Raw genomic sequence first — 21,131 nt, forward strand, 5'->3', positions numbered from 1 at the left:
AGCTCATTTGCCATTGGTTCTGGTATGTGTTTCAACATAGATGAATATGTAAAAATGGTAAATAAATCAGTATAAAATTAATAAAAACAAGTATGACAAATGAAAATTATATTTCTCATGCATAATCACAGCAATTGAAAAAGTATTCAGAAAGAAGATTACTAGGTAATTGAATGTGTTCTCTTAAAATTGGGGGGATTCTAAGTTATAAGGGTTGCAAGGAAAGGGAATGGGTGTGTAGTGGGATAGACATTTCACAGATCTCTGTAATGTTGACACTTTGAGTTTATATGCTTAAATGTGTTCTAACTCAATGGAGGCAAGATTATTTATATCCTTTTATTATATTTTTTCAGACATTTATCTCTATTTCTATAAAACTTTGGAATATTGAAGCAAATAGCAAAAAGTGAAATTGATCAAATTCTAAAAATTTGGAAACACTTAATATATAAATCATTTCATAATTACAAATAAGAAACTGATACATAGTTTTCTTAGAATGGGTGATATACATAGAAGCTGTAGTTTTAACTTATGAATTTTGTCAACTATCAGAGTTTATCATTACCCCTTCTAAGTAAGATATAAGGTAGAGTTCTCAATGCTGGGACAAAAAAATCCAAAGGGCAAATGTTTCAAGATTAAACTGAAATGGTACTACATACGCAATTTTTTTTCCTAGCCCCTACTCTCTACAAGAACTAATAGGCGAAAAGTAGGCAGTACAAAGGGAAGGCATAGTTGCCTTATTATATGGAAGAATCACTCAATCAGTTCTGTTTACACCTGCAGGCATCAAGTCTTAGAGGCACTGGCTGGATCAAGAAGAAGCAAGCCCTGACCAAGATCCAAAAGAGACACCCCTCTGAAAGGTAACTGTGTGGATAATGCCAGCGCTTCTAGAGCACTCTTACTCCAGATTCTTCTTTTCTGTTTTAACTAATGCCTACTTTTTAAATCAAGAAGTGGCTAGGGAGCACTAATGAATTAGTTCAGTTTTGGATAGGCTATATTAAAGGTGCAATGGTACAACCAAACGGAGATGTTCAAGAGATATAAGTTTTGATCAATAAGCTTAGACGTCAGTGTATAGATGGAGGCTGTTTCCAAGTGGCTGCAGAAACTCACACAGGCCATTGCAACTGAGTGAGGAAAAGATAGGACTGATGCCAGAACCCAAATGTGGGTAAGGAAGAAAGAAAATCCATGAATGAACCTAAAAAGGAACTTCAGATAAGTATAAAGAAAGCCAGGGTAAGGTGGCTTCACAAAAGCCAAAAGAAGAAGGAAGGACTCATGTTCAAACACTAGACAGAATTCCACCCTGTAAGATAAGAACTAGGTAAGACTGGGTTACTCCAATTTCTAGATGGAATCAAAACCCTTATTGCTGTGGACTGTGTAATAGAATATGTAAAGGCCTTCGAGGAAGAAAGGAGTATCATAAGCAATACACACACACACACAAACACACACACACATACACAGAGTGAGACCAAGAAAGATGTGACTGAAGAACAGTGAGAAGTGAGCTGCAAAGGACCTTATAAGTCAGTTGAAGAATGTTTTTTCTTTAGGATAAAGAACAATGGGAAACCAATGAAAGGTTTCAACCAGGGAACTAGAGCAATCAGATTTGTACTTCATAAAAAATTATGTTGACTTAATTAAAAGCAGGGCTGTGGCTCAGTTAAGAGACTGCTTTTGTGATCATGAAAATTCCAGGGGGTCAGGAGCATTGTACTGCTCTTCCCTCTGTCCCCACCTCCTAGAACAATGTGTATTACATAATGGGAAATCACTAACTGTGTGCTGAGCTGAGAGGCCCAAGTAAAACATGGTACTAACTTGGATAGGATACTGTTGGTGAAGATGAAGACAGGTGAACTGATTCAAAACACTGTCTAAGAAGTAAAATAAAGGGAGGATTTAGTGATTGATAGACATGGGAGAATGAAAGGGGAGTCAAGATTGATTTAGGATTCTGGCTTACACTAACAACTGGGTGAATAATGTGCCATTCACTGAAAAGGGGAATACTTGGATGGAATGTTTTATTGGGAAAGACAATGACATAAACTGATTCAATTCAGGCTCAAACTGAAACACCAAATGGTTGCACAGTCTGACAGATTTGTAGATACTAACTATATATAAAATAAACAACAAGGTCCTACTGCAAAAAACAAACAAACAAGGTCCTACTGCATAGCACAGGGAACTGTATTCAATACCTTGTAATGGCCTATAACAAAACAAAGTATGAAAAGGAATATATACGTGTATATATAAATGGATCACCATGCAGAAATTAACACAACATTGTAAATCGACTATACTTCAAAAAAATAAAAAGATGACTTGTTTACAATTTAAAAAAATTCTAAAAGTTGATCTGTTGGCACTGATGGCCAGTAAGCTAAGGGTCCCACAATCATTCTCACATGCCACATGCTACTAGAGACCAGCTCATTTTTATTGAACTTCCTTAAGATAATTCCTCAGATAGTACAGTCTGTCTGTATTTTCCATTTTCCTTTCACAAAATTCTAGTATCAGAAATCTTTTTCTTCTGTATATTTATCTTAATAATCTGGCATCACAGACATATCATACACTCTCCATGCACACAACTGTCTTATATTAGGAAGAACAACATAGTGTTCTTCAAAATTAGATTAATATAGGTCAGAAATAGATTTCATCATTCAAGACCTTTAACTACGTTTACCTCATCTGAAAATCATTTATCAACAGGAGAAGTACCTAATGATGTTCATAAAGTATTTTCAGAACAGGTATAAAATCCTATAGCCCAGAAACTATATATTGGAGGGAGTAGGAGAGCAAAAGCCAAATAGCATTATAGAATCTCACGATTTTCTGGAAACTGTCCTTGAAACACAATAATACATACAGCACTATGTTACCCATCAGACATACAGGAGCTGAGTTCCATGAAGCTGACCTCTCAACTTAACAGCACTATTCCTAGAACTCTCTTTGAGCCACAGCTCCTACAATTTTCCTAAATTATTATGGGAGCTGGGAAGGGAAGGAGAAGTAGGATGTGTGTGTGTGTGTGTGTGTGCGCTCACAGGGAGATGAGGAATTTTTTTTTTGTAGTTGTTGCTATATATTTTAATGCATTTTTCAAAATAGAAGTTTTTATTATGAAAATTTTCAAACTTACAGAAAAGCATAGAAAATATGTTATCAGGCATGCATTTAACAAATGTTAAGCTTATACCATATATGCTTCAGAGAGCTCTATACCCGTTTTTTTTAAAGAAATATTAGATACGAAATCCCTCCCCCTTTTCTTTTTCTTTCTTCCTTATTTAATTAATCAATTTCCTATAATTGGTGTATATCATTTCTGTAGTATGTTTTTATACATAAACATTTATATATTCATAAACAATATATCATATATTTGTTTTGTTTAACAAAACAAAAATATATTGTTTATCATTGATGGATACATATGTAAGTAGTGAAAAACAAACAAAAAAAGCTATGTTGTTTATGGACACATAGACATGTAGTGATAGTATAGAATAGCTTGTCCCTCCCTTTCTCCCCCACCATGTATGTGTGTGTGTCTATTTGCAACTTATTTTTTCACGCATCGTGCATATTCCTACATGTAGCACAAATAGTTAATTTTAAACGTCTGTACACTGTTTCATTACTGAGTAAACACCAGCATATTCATTAACCTACTAATGAGCAATTAGGATGTTTCTAATTTTTTTCTATTACAAATGATTCTCAGTAAACATCCTTTTATGCACATTTTCTTGTGTACATGGATGAGAGTTTATTTAGATTATAAACATGTAGAAGTGGTAAGGATGTCTTTGGTTTCCCTGGGTAGTACTAATTTCTCTGTAAAATTGTCATGTAACTCTCAGCATCAATATATGAGAGGCTCCAGTCTCTCCAGATTCTCCCTCATACCTACTATTGTCTTCTAAATTTCACTGATATCATGGATATAGAATGGGTGACTCATTCTTTCTATTTGTAATTCCCTTTTTACCAGTGAGTTTTGGTACCTTTTTTATATTTATTAGCTTTTTAGGTTTCTTCTTCTCTGAAGTATCTGTTCATAAAGGTTTTTTTGAACAGCAGTCAATGGGAATTTCAAAAGTATTCAACCTTAATTATACAGACACACTAACTTCTTTTTGAATGGGCTCAATATATTTTGTACTTTGAGAAGTAGTTTTCAGAGGAATCATATTTACAGTTATATGTGGATATTTTAAGATTAGAAAAGGGCATTCATGAGAGCTGAGCTCTTTCAAGGTGGAGAAAAATCAACTTTATGTACACAAGTCACCAAAAATAATGTTATTGACTGTTCTATTCTACTGGAACTTTAATCATCTACCTTATTTTTTTGGTATTCTTGATTTTTTCCCACCTCCTGTGTTTTCTTCCCAAGTTCCTATACTTCTCTCAACAACTGATCAATATTATTTTGCATACACTCAACACATTGGCGAGGAATTTCTTAATCATTATAATTCTTTCTGGAAAATGAAAGTGAGAATTTTTTTAATAATAGTTTCACTAACAAACCAAATGGAAAAACCTAATTTTAGTGGTTTCAAATAATAATGGTATCTTCAAAAAAATATATATATATATATATGCATCTTTTAATTTTACATCCACATTTTCAGTTCAACTTTAGGAAAAGAATTTTTTTCTTTATTATCAAAATTGCTACTAAAACTTTAGTTTTGTGTTACTAGGCAGTTTGATAAAACTCATTCCCTCATTGTCAAGCACATAAAAATTCCTTCCTCTTGTTTCTTTATGTATAGGGGTTAAACGGACAAGTTGAAGACTGTAATCCTGATTGGGTTTATCCTGGTCTTTGCCATTTGTTTTCCGGTAAGATTCTATATACTTGAAAACTAGAAGAACTACCTAAAATTGAAAGCTATATAACACTGAGATGGAGGTCACAGTGAGATTATGTGTTTTTAAAAACAGGACAGAGTCACATGAGATGGAAAGAAACAGAAATAATTACCCTCTTTTTCTAATATCCATGGAAATACGCCTATTCAAAATCACTTGGAATCTGAGGAGAAGGGGCGAAGCACGGGGAAGTGTGGGAGGGAAATGAAGAGAGAAAAAGAGGGAGAGAGAGCAGAGGCATGGCTATTAATTGAGGACGGTAAAGTGTGAGAACTCTCCACATAAATTGGGAGGAATAGAACTAGACTTGCAAAGAAATCACCCAGACTCCCACTTCTCTTTAAGGTCCATGTCTACCCACCACCTACATTTTAAGGAGATTCCCCTCCCAAGTTTGTTTTTCACCCAACCTCTGGGTCTATTATCACATTCTCATCATCAAAAACTGTAATATGTTCCTCCACTTAAGATATAACTACAAAAAGGAAGATGGTAAGAGGGTCTCTTTTATTAACATCTAAAATAAACAACTGTATTTCACATATTTGACTTATCTGGAACATAACTTGTACAAATAAGTTTTTAATGTACAAGAGCCTGGGTCTCTTGAATTTTATGGCCTTTTGCTTTTCTCTTTTATACCTCTTGCCTTCTGCTCTTGTGATTCAATTACATGCTATTCACTAGTTCCTTATATCTCCATTTGATCAGAGAGCACAGTATCCACTATTTTTAGAACTATATGTGATCTTCAAGTGTCTGTTCAATTCGGTTTAACCGACCATGTTTCATTCCAAGGATCCTTTCCTTTTCTGCCATCATTATTATTTCCTTGCAAAATTGTTCCCACAGTATTCAGTCCCTCAAAGTTTTTATAAGCAAGAGAAATAGCTTTTTGTTATATTTTTTAATATCCAACTTTCTGAATTCAACACCAAATATTTCTCCTTTACATAATTTCTAAACTGGAGTTTAGCTATAACGTTTTCATTGATATTCATGTAACATAGTTGTCTCCGTGATTTTTTTCATTAATTCCTAAAGGACATGACAATGATTTTACTCTGCAGTTTTTAGGGGAAAAACAAGTTGTCAGAAATTTAGTGGTAGTATTTTACATAATCAACTAATTGGATTTCCCCAAATTTTATTTCTACATTTGGTTGGGTTTTCCTGGATTTTCTAAGTAAATACACTAAGCATTGAAAGTCATACCCAGGTACCTTCTCTAATCATCCACATATTGTGCCTTGTTATTTTAAATCTATAGTGCAATTTATTCTAAATTTGTCTGACACTCAAAACCAAAACACCTCCTAGCCTTAAAAGTAGACTAGTTTCTGAAATTAAAATGAGAATACAAAACAATAATTGACTGATTGTTTGATTTGGTAATATTTTCTTTTCTCTCCCCCTGCAGTTCAGTGAGAGTCAGCAACCACAGCATCGAGCAACAGGAAAGACAGTCAATAGTCGACCAGCGCTAAGCTCCCCTGCCAGGGCATCACAAAGCAGATCTTCATCGACCCAGGTCATTAGGAAACCTCAAGCCCTTTCTCATGCCTCTGCCAGACCTATACCATCTAACAAAGCAGCCAGCCAATTACCTCCAAATCTGAGGACATCAAGCAAAAAGGAAAAGCCATCACAAAGACAAAATCTACAAGGCAAGCCTAAGAAAAGTACATTGACCTCTGCCAAGAGGGTTGATCCCCCATTCATCTGGTCTAACAAGACGAAATATTCCACTGAAGGCAAGCAAAACTCTCAAACAGCCTAAAAAACGTCAAAAAACAACTGCCAAGAAACAGTCAAAACAGACTGCAGCCGCACCAAAGTCATCCTCAGCCATAAGAAAAGCCGAAGTGCATCTGAAAAATGCCTGTCCACTTCTAGCAAGAAGCAGCTGAATCTCCCAAGAATGGCTAAGGCTGCTTCAAAAAGAACTTCAGCTAGGAAGAAAAGTCTACAAAAATCCAAGAAAATCCAGTCTATACCTGCTAAGAAACAGTTAAAACAACCCACAATTGGAACAGCTTCAAAAACATCTCTACCTAATAAGAAATCTAAAGCCTTGTCTGTATTATCCAAGAAACAATCATCTAAGTCTGCAGCAATAAAAGCTTCCCTGCAAACTTCTCCAACCTCAAAGAAAAGACCAAGTAAATCTCACAAAACTCTGTATTCATCTGCCAGGAAAAACCAGAAGCAGGCAAAAGAAGTTAGAACAGTCCCCAAAAAAAGTGTGGCCAAAAAGAAAATTCTAAAGAAACAAAAAAATAAACAATTAACTTCAGTCAAAATAAAGGGCAACTAAGAGGACAACAGCAACAAGATCAGCTCCTAAAGCCAGAAAGAAAAATCTAACTAAATCTAAAAAGGCAGCATCTGCATCTGCCAAGAAAAGGCTCAATCAGCCTAAAGAAGTTGCAACAAAAAGGAAAACCTCTATAGCCAAGAGAACCTTTACTGCACCTGCCAAGAAACAGGTGAATCAGCCTAACACACTAAATCAGTACTAAAAACACAAACAGCCTCAAAGAAAAGACCACGTAAATCTGAAAGCTCCTTGCCTAAAACTGCCAGGAAGCATTCAAATCAAGCAAAAGAACGCAAATCTCCAGCTCTCAAAAAAACTCTGGCCAAAAAGAAAAACCTAACAAAATTTAAACCAGTTGCCAAAAAACAGTCTAAATCTGCTCCAGCAGGACCAGAAAGATCTCTAGCTAAGAAGAAAATTCCCAAAAAGTCTACACAGAAACAGCCCACAACAGGCAAAAAGACTACAAAAACAGTTCTTTCCAAGAGTAAATCTATAAAACCATCTAAAAATAGACAGCCCATAACTCAAACAGCAAAGAAAAGAACAAGTAAATACAGAAAGAGACCATCCAAACCTCCTAAGAAAGGTGCAAATCAGCTTAAATCTCTTCAAGGAAAGAAAAGACCATCTCCCTTAGCAAGCAAAACTATAAAACAATCTAAAAAAAGGAAATCTACACTTACCAAAAGATGGTTGAAACCATCTAAACCAAAAGGACCATCTAAATCTAAAGGTCCATCTAAACCATCTAAACCCAAAATTCAGGTTGCATGGAAAAAATGCCCACATAGCAAAGTCACAAAACCACTTCTATTACATCCTTCATCTAAAGTTCATCATACCAAACTTCCTTACCCACAACAAAATCAACCACATAAGTGCCCACTGAAGGTTCATCAATTCTGTCCACTTCCACCAGGACCGTGGCCAAGGGCCCCGCATTCCCAGGCACATCAGCAGCAGCATCACCAACCTCACAAGCCACCCTGTCATAAACCAAAACCTCCAAAAAAGGCCAACGGGCCCTGAAGGCATTACAACTAAAGGCCCAACCCCTGCAACTAAGGGATCAGAAGCAACCACCAGAATACCTGAAACCTTGTCCTCAATGGCTGCCACTACAGCCCGAGTAGCATCAACCACTAACTCAGCAACTGTTAGTGGTGCTGCTGCTGGTGCTGTTTCCACCACAACTGCATCAGCATCTGTGACGACGTCAGAGGCACCTGTAGTGGCATCTACACGGCAAGAGTCTACTGCTTCTAGCTCTACAACCTCCATAAACTCAGGAGCGAGTGCCACAACCCTCTTAACCTCTGCCTCCACCACCATTACACCTGATTAAACCATGGAGGTCTCAGAGACTGAAGCAAACACAGCAGAAGATACCACTCTCCCACCGACAGATGTTTCCACCACTCAAGATGCCTCTACAACTTCGGCAAACTCAGGTACCACATCCCCTGCTATGGTGGCCACCACTGCTGCAGCCACAACCTCCACATGTGTTGAAGCCACAACTGTTAAGACCTTCCACAACCCTAGGGACTGGTGCTACCAGTGCTGGTGCTACCTTATTATTATCCAGTGTTGCCACAACTGTTGGTGCTACTACCACAAAAGTACCTGGAACTTTTAGCATGGCTTCTGGTTCTGTCACAACCACAGTTGCTCCTGGTCCCACAACCACGGTTACACCAAGTTCTACAACTGCCAGTGCACTTGGGACTGCCACCACAGCCACATCAAGTTCTACCATCACACCAGCAGGTGAGACTACCACTGACACAGTGATTGACACAACCACTGAAACTAGTGCCACAGTGAATGAGGAAACCACAGAATCAGCCAATGACACAACTAAAGCTGCCACCACAACTTCACTTGATGGAGTCACAACTGGTGCAATGGACTCCACAACCTTGGAAACAGACTTCACACCCACTGCTACTACAACTGCTGAATCCTCAACCCCAGCACTGGTAGGAACAATCCTCACAACAGCAGCAGCCTCTTCAACCCGAGGGCAAGATACAACCACCAGCGGTACAGCCACAACTTCAGCCATCAGTAACACAACTGCAGCTGTTGGCACAACTGTAGCAGGTGCTGGCACTTCAACCCCTGTTACTTCAGCCCCTACTGCTGAACCTGATGTGTTGACCAGTCTGGTAGAAACCACCACCCAGCCTTCTGTAGCTACAATTCCAGGGGAAGAGGCTACCACTGGACCAGCAGATGACACAACCACTAAAGCTGTCACAACTGTACCTGCTGATGCCACAACCCCCACAGTTAACGCTACATCCTCAGCAGTAGACTCCACATCTCCAGCTGCAAGTACCACTGTTTTGGCAACAACCACAGTATCTGAAGGAACTGCCACTATAACTACAGCCACCTCCACAACTCCAGGGGTTGGTGCCACCACAAGTGTTACCACACACCTTCAGTCACTCGTGCCACATCTTTTGATGCCACCACAACCACACCAAGTGCTGCCACCACCACACAAGGTATTTCTCCCTCTACTACTGAATCTGGTGCATTGACCACCAATGGTGAAACCATTAACCAGACCCCCAATGCTACAGCTCCAGGGGGTGAGGCCACCACTGAGTCAGCAGATAACACAACCACTGAAGCTGCCACCACTCCAGCCAAGGGTGCCACAACTGCACCCACTGATGCCACAACCCCATCAGCTGACTTCACAACCTTAGAAGCTGGCACCTTATTTGTGGCTACTACCGCAACAGCTGCTTCAGCTACAACCACCATTCCTGTAGCAGCCACCACTGTAACAGTGGCAGCCTCCACAAGTAGTGTGACCACACCGTCAGCCTCGGGTGCCACAACTGTTACCAGTACAGGTGTACCAGATACTGGCAATTCCACCCCAGTTACTTTTGCCTCCACTGCTGCACCTGATTCTTCAACCACTGAAGCTACACCTGCAGTGGATGATAAAACTTTTGAACCTGTAGGTGGCGTTAGCTACACAGCGGCCACTACAACTCCATCATTCTCCATCATGACCACAGGCTCTGAAGCTTTAACCACGGGATTGGACCCAGCCACCACAGGAGGTGAAACCACTGCCACTGACAGTGAGGTCACTACTACCTCAGCCGATGACACTACTCTTCCTGTGACAAGTACTGTAGCTACCACGACTCCTGCAGAATCCACAGAACCCTCTGTGGTTTCCACAGCTGTAACAGATACTACCACTCCACCTCCTAAAGGAACCTCCACTCCTCCAGCCATCACAATGGCAGCAGCAGCCACCACTGAAGCTAACATGATTACTTCTGCACCAGCGACAACCATCAGTCCCACAACAACCACAGTCACCACCAACATAGCCTCCACCAAAACCATGTCTGCTGCTGACTGGCACACAACCACCACCCATTACTACAACCACAGCACCTACAGCCAGTGCTAGTGTTTCTGTCTCACCATAAATCATTGCAGCAGCACATTTCAACATGTCGGCAACAGGTAAATTACTACATGCAAAGAATAAAATGAGGAAATTCAGTAGTGTTCTGTATATCTCCAAATAGCTCACATATGGTTAGTTACTCCTGATCTGCCCAAATTTTTTTATAGTTCTATGAAAGAGAGCAGATATTCTCCCATTGTACGTATAGAATATAGAGTTATGGGATTAACTCAGATTCAGAACACATGGTGGTAAAGCCAGGTCTAGAATCCAAATCTCTTAACACATAAGCCAACAGTCACAAAGCTTGGAATTCTAGAATAGAGATCCCAGAAGATATTTTATTTGACAGTTGACTCACAATCACTTCACTTCTTTTCCAAAATAAAGATTACTGAGCTCTGCCATTCTAGATACTATATATATTTCAAAATATATATAGATTTTGTATCTATAGTATACAAAATCCTTGGGGGGTGAGGAGGAGTCTGATGCAAGGTTACAGGTATGAAAACACCCAGACAGCACCTGAGAAAGGGAAATTGGCAGGTATACAAGCTCAAACATGAGGATGAGCATCACAGTCAAGAAACTGTAAGCAGTTGTACTTGACTGAACCACAGAAAAAACAAAACCTCCATTAAGTTCTGATGGAAATGAGAGCATAATGCTATTATTATGAAAGAAAGTCCTTAGAGATGAAAATAAATTTAGAAAATTTTATAGCCTTGAAGATATAATATGACAAAAAATTCTAATGTACATTATAGAACATGATATAATATATGATGTAAAACTCTAAGATAGAAGTCGCAGATTAGGACTATTTCAGAGAAAAGATTACTAGAGCATATAATCTATCAAAATTGTATACAGAGTTTAAAAAAAAAAGATGTAAACATTCTAGGTAGTAGTAATGATGGATTAGGCCTTAAACAAAGCTAGCTAGCTATGCCTGACTCTAAACATAAAACATCTAACTAAATATGTTTTACTCTAAAACAGAATTATGAGCTGTCAGGAAAATGAGAGAGTGGTGCTGGGGGCAGGGGCACATAGACCATATAGAATGGAATTCATTTCACATAAGAAATAGAAAACAGCAATTTTAAAACAATTAGGTGATGTTTATAGGACAGTGAAAATTAATTTTATATTTCCCAACATTTTTTCTAGGTCCTACTCTACCTAAATATTAAATTTCTCACCTTAACTTTTGGCGATATTGCCTCAAGAACTGACTGTCATACTTCAGAAATGAGACCATTGTAGAAATTTTGCTTCTTTCACTCTCTCGCTTCTTAAATGCATTTGGATTTACTTCTTTAGCTTTTGTTCAATAAGTCATTTTGAGAATCATTTGTCCCTGTTTATCTCACACATTAGGAAGTAAATTAAAAACTTCATATGCTTGTCCCACTAAAAAGCTCCCCATAATGAGCAATACTGAAATAGAAGGTTGACCAAAACCTTAACGTTCCCCTCAGCTTGACTAAACTTTAAACAGGTTTCTTCCTACCACCAGGCCCCTGGAGTCTTAGACCATCTCTTTAGAAAAATTTCAATTGTAAATTCTTTCTCTGCCCCTTTGTGATATAAATCTTTTTTAAAGCCTCTTTCTAACTTTACAATTGAGGAATGTCTTTCTTAAGGACCTGCGAGCCAATGAAGACAGTGCCCCTACCTCTCAGTCTCTGTGGGAGGGTAGCAACCTAACTTGGATAAGCACCAATTAGCAAACACGGATGGTCTAATCACAGACTAAAACACTTGCAGACTCAAGAATCATACAATGTGTGTGACATAACCCATTGATCAGCATGCCCATAACATCCTCCAGTATTGTTCTGCCAGCTCACCTCAGTACTTAAAAACCTCTCATTTTTTTTCAGCAGAGTTGACTATTGCAATAGTCTTGAATGAAGTCTTCCTTGCCTGTTTTAACTTTGTTCTGCAATTTTTACTTTCACTAGGTAAATGTGTGGACTACAGAAACTCTAAACAAATAAAATATGGTTAAAATTCCCATCAGCCAAGCTCTATAAGAAGACTTCAAAGGAATGGAAACAGAGGGTCATGCTCACTAGTATAATATGAAATGTCCTTGCCATTTTGCCTACTTTTAAGACCATGGAAAATACATATTAAATTTTTGAGACTGAGAAATTCTGAATTAAATATAACAAATATGCTTTTAAATAGAAGCTGACTTCAGAAGAAAATAATAGTAAAAAAAAAAAAAACCCTACAATACAAAAACAAAGTGGAAATGAAATCCAAGGAGAAGTTAGGCGTGGACTCTGAGACTGCCCTGAAGGACATGGTTCACCTTGGTAATCCAGGAGCTTGAATTTTAAAACCCAGATGAGTACAAAAGAATGGGCATTGAGCCCATTCCAGACAAATACTTGGGATCAAGTCTCTCCATGTAAATCAGAAAGCCACATCCTTCAAATGGATTCAAAAAATTTTGATCACTGGTAAAGGGAAGTGAGAATGTGCTATACTCACTTGAGTCTGAAAGATTAAAGAGAATTTAAGAGACATGGGCATAGATTGAGAATGAATAATTTCCTTGCAATAAAATAATAAAAACAAAGAAACAGAGGTTATATTCAAAGATATAAAGGCTGAGAAATAGTCATATTATTCACATTTTTATTAAAATAACAGACATGTAGACATTTTAATGAGACAATCCAAAACCTACATGAATCTTGACCAGACTTCCCCTTGAGTGGGATCTAAGTAGTAATCGCACTACTGGATTCATTGGACCAGGCCTGATATAGGGGGACCCTCTTAGCAAATAAATCAACATCAGAGGAGGAATATGGACATTTGAAGGCCGAAGTATTGCCCAGCTTGTCTGTGTAGCTGAAGTACTCTCAAGGTTACCACTTATATTCCAGAACAGTAACAATAACAATTACTGACTGCTAATATGAATGTCACATGTTCACTGAATCGAATTTAATCTTAGTAACAACCCCATAAGGTTGGTTCTATTATTAGACTCTTTCCAGAAGAGAAAACTGAGGCTTTGGAGAGATTAAGTGTTTTGCTCAAAGTCAAAGAGCTAAGAAGTGGTGGATCTAGCATTTATAAAATTACATCTAGAATTAAGGTAAAATAAATGAAAAGTTAACACACAATTAATTTAATTGCAGGTAACATCTTCAGCATAGAAATCTGGCTCAAAGCATGTGAAGAAGATAGAATTCCTCTGAAAGAAAAAGGAATATAAACTGAGGTAGTTTTGACACATGATCCATGGTAGGATGGCTCAGAGAATTATACTGGATATTCAATATTTTCATTCTACCAAAGGCCTTAAAAAGACTGCTGAATATAAAAGAAAGCACCTCAGAAAAAGAAATGATGCGAGGAAAACTTTATTTAGAATTTCCATTTTCTGATAATCTGTAAAAGTTAGAAGAGTGTCTTGGACAGCATCAATATCAACACGCAGAGCTCTGAGGGGAGATCACCTGACCCCAGGACTTATCCAATATAACAGAAGGCAAACAGTACTCCTTTCTAGGATTAAACACACAGGAATTATTTGTATTAAATTAACACCTAAAATATACATGAAAAGAAGTATGTCATAATATTCATTTCTGAATTACTGAAATTCACACTTAGCCCTTGTTGGCATGGACATTAAAAACACAAAAAGCAAAATCAGAAGTGCACGATCCAATTCGTGTTTCCAAGGGAGCACATCATATAACCAGCCACTACCCAGATGAAGGAATAGAGCATGATAAGCACAGAAGTCTCCCACATGTCGCCTTCCAGACATTATCCTCGGCAAAAAGTAACTATCGGACATTCATCACTTCATTCTTGAGCTCCAGATCCCTACTCCAATTGCTCTGTGAATTGAAAATATCTGTCCAGATATCAGGGAAGTAACTCAAGTGCTACTCGGGCTGCCACAACAAAATACCATAGACTGGGTGGTTTAAACAACAGAAATTTATGTTCTCATAGCTCTGGAGGCTAGAAGTCCAAGATCAAGGTGCTAGTCAATTCTATTTCTGGTGAAGGCTCTCTTCCTGGCTCGCAGATGGGTTTACATGGGCTTACCTCTAAATATGCTCACAGAGAGGAAAAGATCTCTTTCTTCTCCTTATAAGTCCACCAGACCCATCAAATTAGGGCCCTGTCCTTATGTCTTCATTTAACCATAAATATCTCTTAAAGGCCATATCTCCAAATACAGGAACACTGAGAGTTAAGGCTTCAACCTACAAATTTTAGCAGGGACAAAATTCAGTCCATAACAGTTGTCAACAAACAAGATGGGAAAAACTATGGGAGCTTTTTTGTTGGGGGTTGGTATTTGGAATATATCAGAAGTTTTATCTAGACATGACATGTCTATTGACATCCAACTGGCTGTTAAATAAGAAATCAGATACATTAGTCTGGAATTTAGGCTAGATATCTGAGCTGGAGATATTAATTTGATTATTATTATCATTTTGATGGTATTTTAGAAACATGTGACTAAATAAAATCATCAAAGGAGTATGCACATAGAAGGGAAGAGATTCAAAGACAAGAGGCATGGAATATTCCAGATGCTTGGAGAGATGAGGAAGAACCAATTAAGAACTACAAGGGGAGACTAGTGAAGTAGAAGAACAAGAGCATGTTGTATATTAGAAACCAAATGAAGAAAATGTTTCATCGAGGAAAGCATGATTGGCTGTGTCAAACACATTGTTAAGTCAAGTAAAATGAGGTCTTAAAATGGACAACTTGATTTGACAACATAAAGGCGTGAGCAATTAGAAGGTATCAACTAACAGAGCAGTTTAGGTAGTGAAGACAAAAGCCTTTTGAAGCAGGTCGAAAAGACTCTGACAGAGACACTGAAGACAATTTTTTTTTAGTTGTTTTATTATAAGAAGAGCAGAGAAATGGGGCAGTATCTGGAGGAGAATGTAAAGTCAAGAGAAAAAAAGTTCTGCTTTTATTTTTTTGTTTTATGATGGAAGAAAGAACTTCATGTCTGTATACTGATGATAATGAGCCAACAAAGAGGGGGAAATAATAACACAGGAGAGAGAGGATTACTGGAATAAAATCTTTAAATGGGAAAGGGAGTGAGATCTAGTCTAAAATGGAGGAGGTGGCCTTAGGCCTAGCTTTGGAGAAATCATCCATAGTAATTGGAAGGAAGACAGATTCACAAATTCCAATTATAGGGTACAGGGAAATATGATGGTAGAACTTGTGAATGATCTCTTTTGATTTCATCTATTTATTTTTTCATGAAATAAGGGGCAAGGTTATCAACTAAGAGTGAGGATTAGCAGGCAATGTTAGAAGTTTGAAGGGGAAGCTATAATAAGAAGATTCAGAAAGTGAACGGATTAAAGAACCTTATTGTGATTACCATTCAGCATTAAGAGACACCTGTAAGTGGTCATTGACTATGGATTTCTCTGAGCGCAAGAACAAAGTGGATAGAGAGTTAGATTTACTCCAAACCGATGTTTTTCCAAGCAAGTACAAAACAGCAAGAGCAGAATAGCAGAATGAGGCAATTAAAGGTGCATGAAAGGGAGGGACTATAGACATTGCTCATGGACTGTGAGTCGGATGAGAAGGACATTAAGGACTCACAAGGAGTAAGGAAGAGTTAAGAGTTGGTAGGATCAGTGGACTGGAGGTGTTTACAAGGTTCAAGAATTGCTAGAATCAGGGTAGCAGAGGGCGTTGTTTCTAATAGGGATTGTTAGCAAAGGTATTTTATTTAGAGCCATGAAAATGAGTGGCTAAAACAGAACAAAGGATAAGCATATAGGAAAAAGGAGTCAAGGAACTGAGAGAACAAAACTTTCAAAGCGTCTTCTACGTGGACAGGAAATCACCAACGGTTGAAAAAGGAGTGGTTTAGTGAACCAGGAGATAAAATCTGTGATGGTTAATTTTATGTGTCAGTTTGACTGAGCCAAGGAGTGCCCAGATTAAACATTATTTCTGAGTGTGTCTGTGATGCTGTTTCTGGGTGAGATTAGCATTTAAATTGGTGAACTCAGTAAAGTAGATCACGCTCCCCAATGCGGGTATGCATCATCCAATCCTCTTGGATCTGAATAGAAGAAAAAAAGTGGAGGAAGAATGAATATGCCCCCTTTTGCTTCCTTCCTTCCTTCCTGTTTTATTTGGGACGTTTATTTTCTCCTGCTTTTGGACAAGGATATACACCATTCGCTACCCTTGTTCTCAGGCCTTGAACTGGACTTGATTGCTCTGGGTCTCCAAATTGCAGACAATTCATCCTGAGACTTCTCCTCAGCCTCCATAATCATCTGAACCAATCTGTCATAATAAATCTCTTCATTCATATATACACATGTGTATAGGTTCCATATATATATATGGATACATGTACATATACATATACACACACATATACATATATATGTAACCTATTGGTTCTGTTTCTCTGAAGAGCTCTAACACAAAATGTTTACAAGATTTGGGGCAGTTATTTAAGTGTCACTAAATGACTAGAGGCACTGGACATGTAGTGGAAGGTATATAATGACACCAGAGTCCAAGTTGGTGAAAGTTTATAGAGAGACACAAAGTGATCTGAAGCATCAGTAAAGAGCAAGGGAGATATCTAACCCATCTCCAGGTTCAAAGGTATAAGAGGCATAGAAAAGAGGCAAGACTTTAAACAGTTACAGGTAAAACCATGTCTTCAGGTTAGAGAAGCTAGATTTTAGATATTTTGGATGTCATGAGGAATAAAGTACATAATAAGATTAGTCTTCTTCATGGTCTCAAGGAAATAGTGGTGTTGAGTTTGGGGCTAGAAAGGGGTTAAAGTCTTGGGGCCTTGGATTCACTCTTGTATATTGAGACATGAAGGTCCAAAAAGGGCCAGTCTTACCCCAGGTGTATGAGATTCTACTTTGAGCCCAGTGAGTATAGTGACATGATAAAGGGAGGATTTACTCACCTCAGAGTTCCCAGGGCTTCCTCTAGATCTCTGCTGATCTTACTCTTGCTCCAGGCTATGCATGCTATTGAGAAGCATGGGGATCAGACATTCTCTCTTTTTAATACAATCAACTCTTAGAATCCTCATTTCTGAGCCATTGTTCATTCTTTTTCTTACACCTAAAAAATCTCACCTAAACTAACTCCAGTCTCAAAACTTACCCAAACTTCAAAGCCAAGAAACTTTCCAAAAAAAGTTTCTCCCCTGCTCAACCACCAAAATAATAGTCTTTTGATTGCATAACTCATTGGGCAGATTTTACCTATTGTGCTCCCCATATGTCACTCAGGGCCTGGGGCTGAACCTTAAAGTTATCAGGCACCCAATTAATACTTGACTAGATGTATGAATAAGTAAATGGCAGTGAGCATCATCATCATGTACATTCCTTTCGCCCTAGAAGAGATTATAAATTATCTCCTGTTTTCCACAAGTGCCTTTCACAGACACCCAGTAAGTAGGTGTTGAACTGATATGTATTCTCATCCATTAACCATATGGTACTAATAAGTTTAAAGATTCAATAAAACAAAACAAGAATTCTGTGAAAATCAATTAGAGCTATGCCTATTCACTTTTGCCATGTAAGAATCACAACTACATATGGACACCAATAAACCATTTTTCTATCTGTAGCACCTCCTTCAATACGATTATTTTAGTGTATGGGAAAACACTGGTGTTAGCCACGTACATATTGTACAGCACAATTTCCAGAAATACTAAGTAAATTCATAACTGGAAATCATATGGAAAAATAAATGAATTTTTCACCTTGACAAGGCAGGGTGAGGGGGGCAATGAATTAGGACATTAGAACTTCTTGGACTGCAAAAAAAAAATTTCAAAGATGAAATTTCTTAACAGACAAAGACTTGATTTTATTGTCCCAGGTTCAATTCTGGAAACCATGAGGTGGAAATCTTAGCTATCTTAGATCTTATAAAGATGAATTAGTGCCAGCCAGGGATTCTGAGTCTGCTGGCGGCTCACTTCAAACGAAAAGATCTGCAAACATAATCTCTAACTGAATGAGCATTTCATCCTTACAAATGTATTATTGCACTAGCTTTCCAGCAATTACTTTAATTCACTTAAAGAGCAATATTTAATATCATGGGAATGGTATTTCCAAACTACTAAAGTGATAAGATTATAATCATTCAACACATAACACATTACTTTTGATCTGAAGGTAATTGTTATGTACATAGATGCTTAGTACATCAACACTCTGCCTGATTAAAAGAACAATCCAGTGAGTCTTGGACATAACTTTGGGGATTCAGTATTTGTTCCAATGCTTAATAAAAGTATTAAGACGATCCAGAGGATAGGGAAAATTGAAGAAGCCTGAAGAAAAAAAATGATGTTAGACTTATTTGCCTTTCTACCTAGTTAGCCCTGTATGTCACAACATTAGGGCTACCTGATATGAAAGAAGTAAGTATGTGGGGCAAGAAAAAAAGGTATAATTACTATTAAGCAAATTTTTAGGTATCTTCAAATGAAAATAGAAAGTAAGCCAATTAAATTAAGAATGAGTGTCCATGTTGTCTGATAAAAGTACTGTTAACACCACGCCTTGCATAGCATAAACCGAAAGTCAACAACAATTTAATTTCAAAATTTTTATGGTGGTTTTAAAATATATATCAGTGAATCACCTCAGCAAGTGACACAATAGCAATAATATAGTTTGGTGGATTTCAGGTAAATAGACAATTAGCTTCAGAAACTGAAGTTAAAAGCCATATCGGCCAGTGTTGAGTTTACCAAGGGAAGTAGATATCTAAGAGATCAGCATAATTTCTGTACAAATCATACAGCAAAGAAAAAAAGACTGTAATAAGCATGTTATCTTTTTTAATTTTTTCTTCTATGTTATATACATATTTTTCACACACTCAAACAAACACAATTCTGTCCTTAAGAAAACCACAGCCTCCTAAGGTGAATCCCGACGTAAGTTACTAAATGGTAAAACATATTAAACGCTATCACAGTGAATTCAAACTTTGCTGTGTAAGCAGAGAAAGGAACAACCGAGAAAAACAAGAGAATAGGGAAGAAGCAGCACTAGAAGCTAGAGAGTTAATTTTTTTAAAGGCTTTTATATTTAAAATATGAGCCTTGCCCTGTTCAATCTGAAGATAAGCTAATAGGTTCACTCTGTGCCTGAGAAATGCATGCACACAGCTAACAGACATTTCCCCTCCTTTCTTTTGTTTGGGGATTAGCTCAGAAGGGATCCCTTATATGTGAAACTTTTTCTCTCCCCCATTGAAATAAAGGAGGAAGAACGAGGAGCATGCATTTCTTTCCTAGATTCAAACCTTCTCATCATGGATTTTATCTTCGTGCATTGCTGAACCAGGCTGATTTGGTCAAGAGTTGAAGGTTGAAGGTGGCTGAAAGGGAAGCTTCATTTGCAAGGTAAATGCTTGAATAAATTAGACGGTTCAGAGCCATTCTTTCTTCAAATACCTACTGTTTCTGATAACCCATTGGCATGAGGAATCTACTTAGAGATATATATATATTTAAACTCTGGCTAAATACAGATTCAGTAAATTAACTTTTGTCTAAATAGTCCTCAAAAAATGCAACAAGTAGATTATGTACCTATTATTAACATGAGAGTAGAATGAATTTTTACAATGGAGGCCTCACTGAAGTACTCTGCCCAAATGTACCTGCTAGTTAGCTTGTGTACTCCTTGATTGTCTCTAAGCTTTAAAGAATAGTTAAAACTCTTCCTATTCTCGTTAATTGGTAAAAATGAGATTGACTGCAGCAAACAGATGGCCTAATCCACTTATTATCACTTCTAATAATGCACTAGAATTTCTTAAGAGCTGTCTTTGTCTTATTAACCAAGTGAGCATGTAAGTTAAGGTCAACTATTAAAGTACAATAAAGATTTCTGATTTTTTAAATTGTCATTTAAACTGTCAATGAGTTAATGTAACATGGGACAATCTTGCATCTTAGTCGCCTGGAAGAGCAAGACAAAATGAAGACCCTAGTCCTGACACTGACCATCTTGAATTTTGTGGCTTACTTCCCGATGAGTCTCAATATGTTGAATAACAGTATATTTATGGAACTGAAAAATTATATGGAGGAAAAAAATGTATTTAGAGCTTCAGCTTATGTTTAATGTAAGAAATAACATTTTGCTAAACAAAACATCATTGTATTTTTAATATTCTATTTTCTATTTATAAATTTCCTTCTTTTAAAATTAATCATATACATATGAAGTAAAGATAACAGAAGTTATAATGCATGATAGCATAAGATTTGAGGAGGCTTCTCTATGCTTTTTTATACTGTAAGAGATTCCTTACTGAAAGTTTGCTATCGGACACCTGGATTTA

At 37.5% G+C, this 21,131-nt stretch overlaps 1 protein-coding gene across 4 annotated transcripts in view; it reads right to left on the reverse strand.

The window, feature by feature from the left end:
- JCHAIN (joining chain of multimeric IgA and IgM) overlaps window positions 1–21,131 on the reverse strand; it is a 409,126-nt gene that overhangs the window by 162,092 nt on the left and 225,903 nt on the right. The gene's annotated exons all lie outside the window — the stretch shown is intronic.

This window comes from Vicugna pacos, chromosome 2 (assembly GCF_048564905.1).
Source record: "Vicugna pacos chromosome 2, VicPac4, whole genome shotgun sequence".
Classification (NCBI taxonomy): domain Eukaryota; kingdom Metazoa; phylum Chordata; class Mammalia; order Artiodactyla; family Camelidae; genus Vicugna; species Vicugna pacos.